A 9,192-nucleotide genomic window follows, 5' to 3' on the forward strand; every position below is an offset into this window, starting at 1 on the left:
GCAGACTCCCAACCACTGCGCCACCAGGGAAGCCCAGTTCAACTTACTTTTGTGATGCATTTCAAAGTAGGAGGTTGACTGCAATACACCTCCCTCTAAATGCTTCAGCATGCACATTTTTACCTAGAATCCAGTCTATTTTACAAGTCCCTTTTTTTAAAAATTTATTTTTGGCTGCGTTGGGTCTTCGTTGCTGCACGCGCAGGCTTTCTCTAATTGTGGCGAGCGGGGGCTACTCTTCGTTGTGGTGCGAGGGCTTCTCATTGTGGCTTCTCTTGTTGCGGAGCATGGGCTTTAGGCGCTCGGGCTTCAGTAGTTGCAGCACACGGGCTCAGCAGTAGTTGCGGCTCGTGGGCTCTAGGGCGTGCGGGCTTCAGTAGTTGTGACGCACAGGCTTAGCTGCTCCACGGCATGTGGGAAGTCCCAACAGTACCTTAAAAAAGGACTTGTAGGGGGACTTCCCTGGTGGCACAGTGGTTAAGAATCCACCTGCCAATGCAGGGGACACGGGTTCGAGCCCTGATCCAGAAAGATCCCACGTGCCGCAGAGCAACTACACCCGTGCGCCACAACTACTGAGCCTGCGCTCTAGTGCCCGTGAGCCACAACTACTGAGCCCACATGCCACAACTACTGAAGCCCACGCGCCTAGAGCCCGTGCTCTGCAACAAGAGAAGCCACCGCAATGAGAAGCCCGCGCACTGCAGCGAAGAGTAGCCCCTGCTCTCCACAACTAGAGAAAGCCTGCATGCAGCAACGAAGACCCAACACAGCCAAAAATAAATAAATTAATTAATTTAAAAAATAAGGTACTATTTATATACAGTAAAATACACAAATCGTTATGTATTTTTAAAGTAACTGAGGTTGGCTTAGCAGTATTGCCCATACTTCACTGTTAACCGTCTCTACCATATTTGCGATATCTGTACATAACAGTACATTTATTAAGATTCTTTGGGAATTCCCTTGGCGGTCCAGTGGTTAGGACTCTGTGCTTCCACGGCAGGGGGCACGGGTTCCGTCGGGGAATGAAGATCCCATGTGGTGCAGCTAAAAAAAAAATTTTTTTTTCATTAAAGGGAATTTCCTGGTGGTCCAGTGGTTAGGACTTAGCACTCTCACTGCTGAGGGCCTGGGTTTAATCCCTGGTCAGGGAACTAAGTTCCCACAAGCCTCACAGCATGGCCAAATAAATACTTTTCATTAAAGCAACTAATTTTTAATAAAATTCACTCATTTTAAAGGGAAACGATGTTACTATTGAAATCATGAGTTTGGAATGCTAGTTATATATATTTTTTCTATGACACATTAAAATAAATACATAGGACTTCCCTGGTGGTCCAGTGGTTAACACTCTGAGCTCCCAACGCAGGGGGTCCGGGCTAGATCCCTGATCAGGGAACTAGATCCTGCGGGCCACAACTAAGACCTGGCGCAGCCAAATAAATAAATATTTTTTAAAAATACATAGCTGTTGGAGTGTAAAATGAACATTCAGGTACTACCACCTGAGGCCACCTCATCTCTACCAGTAATGCTTGTGGCCCACACTCAGGGGAAGTGCTGACACAGTGCTTGATAGCATGGGCTTTGGCAGTGGAGAAACCTGGTTTTGGGGTCCCAACTCTGCTATTCAGTAGCTCTATGATCTTAGGCAAGTCTCTCCATCTCTCTGCACCTTAATTTCTTGACGTGTCAAATGGGAATAACAATAGTATCAACACAGCATAAGGTGGTTGTGGAAATTACATGAGCTCCTGGGAAACCATAGCACTCAGTATATGTTAGCTTAGATCATGCTATGGTTTGAATCCTGCCTTTACATTTTACATTGCCTTATGCCAGTGGTTCTCAAACTTTAGTGTGCACCAGAGGGCTTGTTAAAGCACAGACTGCTGGGACTTCCCTGGTGGTGCAGTGGTTGAGAATCCGCCTGTCAATGCAGGGGACACGGGTTCGATCCCTGGTCCAGGAAGATCCCACATGCTGCGGAGCAACTAAACCCATGCGCCACAACTGCTGAGGCTGCACGCCACAAGTACTGAGCCCACGCGCCTAGAGCCCGTGCTCTGCAACAAGAGAAGCAACCACAATGAGAAGGCCGTGCACCACAATGAAGAGTAGCCCCTACTCACTGCAACTAGAAAAAGCCCACGCGCAGCAATGAAGACCCAGTGCAGCCAAAAATAAACTAATAAAATAAATAAATAAATAAAAAAGTACAGATTGCTGGGTTCATATCCAAAATATATAAAGAAATCATACAATCCAATAGCAAAAAAAGGAAATAATCCAATTTAAAAATGGGCAAAGGAACTGCATAGATGTTTCTCCAAAGAAATACGAAAGGCCAACAGGCCAACAGGTACTTGAAAAGATGCTCAACAGCACTAGTCATGGGAGTTCCTTGGTGGCCTAGTGGTTAGGATTCGGGGCTTTCACTGCCATGCCTGGGTTCAATCCCTGGTTGGGGAACTGATATCCCGCAAGCTGAGTGGCACGGCCAACTAGTCATTAGGGAAATGCAAATCAAAACCACAATGAGATGTCATCTCACACCTCTTAGATTAGCCATCATCAAAAAGACCAGAGGTAACAAATGCTGGCATGGTTGTATAGAAAAGGGAACACTTGGGCACTGTTGGTGGGATTGTAAATTTGCACAGCCACTATGGAAAACAGTATAGAAGATCCTCCAAAAATTAAAAGAACTACCATATGATGCAGACATTCCACTTCTGCGAATATATCAAAGGAAACGGAAACACTAATTTGAAAAGATATCTGCACCCCTATGTACATAGCGGCATTATTTACAATAGCCAAGACATGGAAACAACCTAAGTGTCCATTGATGGATGAATGATGAAGAAGTTGTGGAATATATATATATATATATATATATATATACAATGGAATATTATTCAGCCATTAAAAATGAGGAAATTCTACCATTTGCAACTACATGGATGAAGCTTAAAGGCATTATAGTAAGTGAAATAAGTCAGATAGATAAGGACAAATACTGTATGATTTCACTTACATGTGGAATAAAAAAAGAACAAAACTTTTTTTTTGGCTACACCACTCAGCTTGTGGGATCTTAGTTCCCCATCCAGGGCTTGAACATAGGCCACAGCAGTGAATGCACTAATTTATGATCCATGAACATAGGATGTCTTTCTGCTTATTTAGATCTTTATTTTCTTTCAACAATGCTTTGTAGTTTTCATCGTATATATTTGCACCTCTTTTGTTAAATTTATGCCTAAGTATTTTATTCTTTTTGGTGCTTTTGTACATGGAATTACTTTCCTAGTTTCCTTTTTGGATTCTTCATTACAAGTGTCTAGAAATACAATTGATTTTTGTCTATTGATCTTTTTTTTTTTTGCGGTATGCGGGCCTCTTACCGCTGTGGTCTCTTTCGTTGCGGAGCACAGGCTTCGGACGCGCAGGCCCAGCGGCCATGGCCCACGGGCCCAGCTGCTCCACGGCATGCGGGATCCTCCCAGACCGGGGCACGAACCCGTGTCCCCTGCATCGGCAGGCAGACTCGCAACCACTGCGCCACCAGGTAAGCCCTGTCTATTGATCTTTTATGCTCCAACTCTGCTGAACTTGTTATTAGTTCAAATAGGTTTTTGTAGATTCCTTAGGATTTTCTATATACAAGATTATGTCCCCTGCAAACCTTTCTAATCTGGATGCTTTTAATTTCACTTTCTGGCCTAATTGCCTTGACTAGAGCCTCCATTACAACATTAAATAGAAGTGGCAACATTCTTCAACATTCAAATAGAACTAGACATTCTTGTCTTGTTCCTGATATTAGGGAAAAAGCTTTTAGTCTTTCATCATTAAGTATGATATTAGCTGTGGATTTTTTGTGGATGCCCTTTATCATATTGAGGAAGTTCCCTTCTATTCCTAGTTTGTTAGGTGTTTTGATCATGAAGGGGTTTTCAATATTGTCAACTGCTTTTTTTTTCATCTATTGAGATGATCGTGTGTTTTTTGTCCTTTATTCTGTTGATATGGTGTATTAGCGAATTAATATTCATTTTCATATGTAAAGCTGACTTTGCATTTCTGATAAATACCGCTTGGTCATGGTCTATGTATTAGATTTTCTAGTATTTTGCTGAGGATTTTTATGCCTCTATGCGTAAGAGAAATTGGTCTGAAATTTTCTTTTCTCGTGTCATTTTTGTCTGGTTTTGATATCCAGGCAATGCAGGCCTCAGAGAATGAGTTGGGAAGTGTTCCCTCTACTATTTTTTGGGATGAGTTTGTGAAGAACTGGTGTTAATTCTTTAAATATTTGAGGAATTAACTAGTGAAACGATCTGGATCTGGGCTTTTCTCTGTGGGTACTTTTTGCTACGTGTGGTTTTTAAGCAGTTGAAATGTGGTTAGCATGACTGAGAAACTGAACTTTTAATTTCATTTAATATTAATTAATTAGGCTAAATATAATAAGCCACAGATGGTTGTTTTTACAGAGCAGGTCTTGAACGGTGGTACTCAATGGGGTGGTATTGCCCTCTATCGTCATTCTGGAAGTTTGTGGGATTTTGAATCTCACTGTAAATGGAGCAGAGCCCTTTAGAGGGTGAGGGCCTAGCCATCCTGCCATGCACAACATGGTTCCGTGTGAAGAGTAATTTTCCTACGCCTGAGTGGCTTTTCACTGTCTCCCCGCAACCCAGGCATCTAATTCCATTTTACATGTGAACCCAAAGTATATCTTGCTTGGTTTTAATATATGTGAATTTTCCAGGATTTCAACTATCATGTTCATTGAAGGAAGACTGTACTTCATTTTGTTTGAACATTTACCAAGAGCTTTTTGCTGTATTTGGAAAATCCCCTCACTAAAGGCAACACCCAGTGTCTCATTCACTGTGATTCTAAGTACACATAAAAATGCTAAGTATATATACACATACTTATTTCAAAATATCCAATATGAAGAAAAAAATTCAACGTTTGTTCATATGATAATCGTCATTTCATAAATCCAAACTATGTCATTGCAAATAGGTGCAAATCTCTATTTCTTTATATCTTCTACGGAAATCATGTCTCAACATTTACATATTTCAATGCATATTTTCAATAAAAAATTTTTTCCTATTTTTCCTTTATAAATATACTTAGAGCACAGCAGTATTTACTGAAGCTCAATATACACTTACTCAATGACTCAGCTATCCCACCCAAGAGGATAAGTATTTATGTCCACAAAAAGACTTGTATCAAGATGTTGATAAAAGCTTTATTCACAATAGCCCAAGACTGGAAAGAGCCCAGATCAACAAGAGAATTAATACATTGTGACATAGTCATGCAATTGAAGACTATTCAGCAATCAAAAAAGAAGGAACTTTCAGTTCATGTAACAACATGGATGAATCTTATAGGATTCTGAAAGTAGCCAAACACTAAAGAGGACATACCTTATAATTCTACTTTTTACATGAAACTCAAGAAAAGGCAAAACTAATAGATTACGGTAGAAGTCAAAACAGTTGGTGCACTCAGCTGTATATGTCTTCAATATTTATTATTATTATTGTCTTTCAATAATAATAATGAAAAGAACACATTATTGAACACATACTGTGGGAAACGCACTGAAGGGGCTACTAAGACATACAAGATACTATCCTTGTCTTCAAGGAGCTTGGTGGCTATTTGGGAAAATAAAACACACACAAAGTAAAATAAAATAGTGTGTGTCAGAAGTTTATATTATCTATTAATTTCATAAAATGTTTCAAGATATTTGTTTTAAAAGTGGGGCATTGGGTCTGCCCGAGCTGAGGCCTCAGTGGCTGGAGTTGAGTAAGAGAGCATGATACCCAGGATTTAGTCCCAACGAGGAGTCAACACCACCTCCTTCCCTTCCCCGTGCTCTGTTCTCTGCCTCCTCTCAGTCCACTCCCCTTCCAAATTATGATTTATTCCACTGTGGTCAGTATTAGAAAATAAAATTATACATTCAGAAGAGTCTTTCTGTGGCTTCTAAATCAGAGGACCTCACTCTGTCACTAGCTTAGCCATTTCCTGCTCTTTCAGAGTTTTAGTTTTCTCATTTGTAAAATGAGGTTAGTAATAGCTGCTTTTCCTGCCTACCTACAGGTTTGTTATGAGTTTGACATGCCTTTATGCATTTGGAATTGCTATTCAATTGCCAGTAATGATTATCACCTTTCTGCTTGCTGGTTACATTATTACAGGCACTGGAGAGAAGCAATTTGCTTAGGGTCATGTGACACCCACAATGAACCGGAGATGCCAGACTGATCAAAACTTCCTCCAGGGTGTGCTTCTTGCTCTGGAACCATTAAGGACCTCATTAAAATCTAGGCATTAACAAAATTCATCCATTAAAAACACCCACGTTCTGCTTGGCTCCAGTTACAGAACCTAGTTATACTCACGAAGGAAGACATCCTCGGGGTTTTCTTACTTTGCTGCCCTCACTCCCATCCATCTTCTTCATAAGACCAAGTTGTGGCAACTCAAACATTGTTAGCGCCTAGCTCTAAAGCAGCAAATCTCCCAATAATTCAGATGGCTGTGAAATAATATTTGGGTTAAAATACAGGCTAGCAGTGTGATCCTGGGCAAGTCACTTGGCCTCTTAGGAGGGCCAAGGAATTCCCTGGCAGTCCAGTGGTTAAGGCTCCATGCTTCCACTGCAGGGGGCCTGGGTTCCATCCCTGGTCAGGGAACTAAGATCCCACAAGCCGAGACATATGGCCAAAAAAAAAAAAAGGGTTGGGACAATAATACCCGCCTTACAGGGTTGTTGTGAAGATTTAAAAGAGGTATTCATCAATAGGAACACATTTTATATTTCATGATATATAATGATATGATAGTCTGCCATTAAAAAGAATGAGCAGGGAAGAGGGATAAATTTGGAATTTGGAATTAATAGATACGCACTACTGTGTATAAAATAGATAATCAACAAGGACCTAGTGTATAGCACAGGGGACTATATTCAATGTCTTGTAATAACCTATAGTGGAAAGGAATCTGAAAAAGAATACCTATTTAGATATACATGTATAACTAAATCACTTTGCTGTATACCTGAAACATTGTAAATCAACTATACTTCAATTAAAAATAAAATTTAAAAAAAGAAAGAGAGGGCTTCCCTGGTGGCGCAGTGGTTAAGAATCCGCCTGCCAATGCAGGGGACACGGGTTTGAGCCCTGGTCCAGGAAGATTCCACATGCCGCGGAGCAACTAAGGCTGTGAGCCACAACTACTGAGCCTGTGCTCTAGAGCCCATGAGCCACAACTACTGAGCCTGAGTGCCACAACTACTGAAGCCCACGCGCCTAGAGCCCATGCTAAGCAACAAGAGAAGCCACCCAATGAGAAGCCTGCGCACCGCAACGAAGACCCAATGCAGCCAAAAATAAAAATAAATAAATAAATTTATTAAAATAAAGAATGAGAGATCCATAAGCATTAAAAAATGAGCTGCAAGATATATGAATAATGAAGTAAGACGTAGAAGAGCACGTAAAATATGACATGATTTGTGTAAGAAATCATGCCATCCCATCTCTCTCTCTAGGTAGACAGAAAGATGGTTATAGATAGACAGATAAATAGTTATCAATAGATCTGTCGACCTGTCTTTCTGTATACATAAATATAGGTACATAAAAGGATATAAATATATGTATGTATGTTCATGTATAAGGATTATATAGATAAGGATATATAGACAGAGAATGATATCCAATATCACACGTAGACATCCAAGAGATAGATAGAGCTTTATACAATTCTTACACGTATACATACACCCATATATCTATATCCTTTTATGTATCCATATCTAAATACAGAGAGAGACATCTGGAAAATTATGCTATAAACTGATCATTATATTTGCCCCTAGGGAGAGAAGCTAAGGAACTGGAGATTGGGGTGGAAAGGAGATTTTTTTTTCCCCTGTATATTTTTTTGTATCATTTGTATTTTTAATCATGTACAAGTATTATTTTCAAATAAAGAGAGATGATCACATGAAAGGGCCTGGAACATGGTAGGTGCTTTAAAGCTATTTGTGGATGTCCAGTGAACCTTGTTCATTTAACTAGGATGTCCCAAATGTATTTAAGTTTTTTCTTTAAAAAAAAAATTGAGGGCTTCCCTGGTGGCGCAGTGGTTGAGAGTCCGCCTGCCAATGCAGGGGACGCAGGTTCGTGCCCCGGTCCGGGAAGATCCCACATGCCGTGGAGCAGCTGGGCCCGTGAGCCATGGCCGCTGAGCCTGCGTGTCCGGAGCCTGTGCTCCGCAATGGGAGAGGCCACAACAGTGAGAGACCCGCGTACCGAAAAAAAAAAAAAAAAAAAATGAACCACAGCAGAAAGTGGTATGTGGTATCACATGAAGTTTTGACAATGCTTCGCGGATTGTCGGTACATAGGTGTTCATTAAAATAGTGTTTATTCTTGTCTCTATGTTTGAAATATTTCACGATAAAAAAATTTAAGAAGCCTGCTGGGTAGTGACAGGAGGGGGATACAAGAGGGGAGTTTGGGTGGGGTTCTGGTCACGTTGTGTTTCTTGATATGGGCATACAGATGTGCTCACTTCGTGGAAACTCATCAAGCTGCGCACTTATGATCTGTCACTTACCTGAATCTATGTTACAGTTCAATAAAAATTTTACTAAAAAAGCCCCCTCCCTGTTAAATCGAAAAATTTCACAATGACTTAGTAAAGGATTAGTAAAAAATAAACAGTTTGGATATGATTTTTCCTTTGCAAATGATCAGGGTCTTGGGAGTAACTAGAAACCACTCTAAAATCAGTAGCTTTACTTTAGTCTGAATTTGCATTTCTTCATCTTCAGTGACAATGATCTTCAAATCACTCAACCTCCCTTACCCTTTACGCAAGCTTCCTTGGCCATTTCAGTGCATTCCCTTTCTGTTTTGGGAAGTGAAGAGGTTGACTTCAGCATCAGGTGGATCTGTGGGGAGAGAGGGAGGAAGAGAGAAAAGGAGAGAAAGAGAAACAGAGAGGAAAAGGGGGGAAAGTGGAGAAAGAGGGGTGACAGGCCAGGATGTGTGGAAAGGCCCTGCCACATTCTAACCCCAATATAACAGCTGTTGAACTTGCCCTGAACTTTCCTGTCTCTAG

This window comes from Delphinapterus leucas, chromosome 15 (genome assembly GCF_059928025.1).
Source record: "Delphinapterus leucas isolate spDelLeu-1000000601 "Yukka" chromosome 15, BTC_Dleu_Yukka2, whole genome shotgun sequence".
Lineage (NCBI taxonomy): Eukaryota > Metazoa > Chordata > Mammalia > Artiodactyla > Monodontidae > Delphinapterus > Delphinapterus leucas.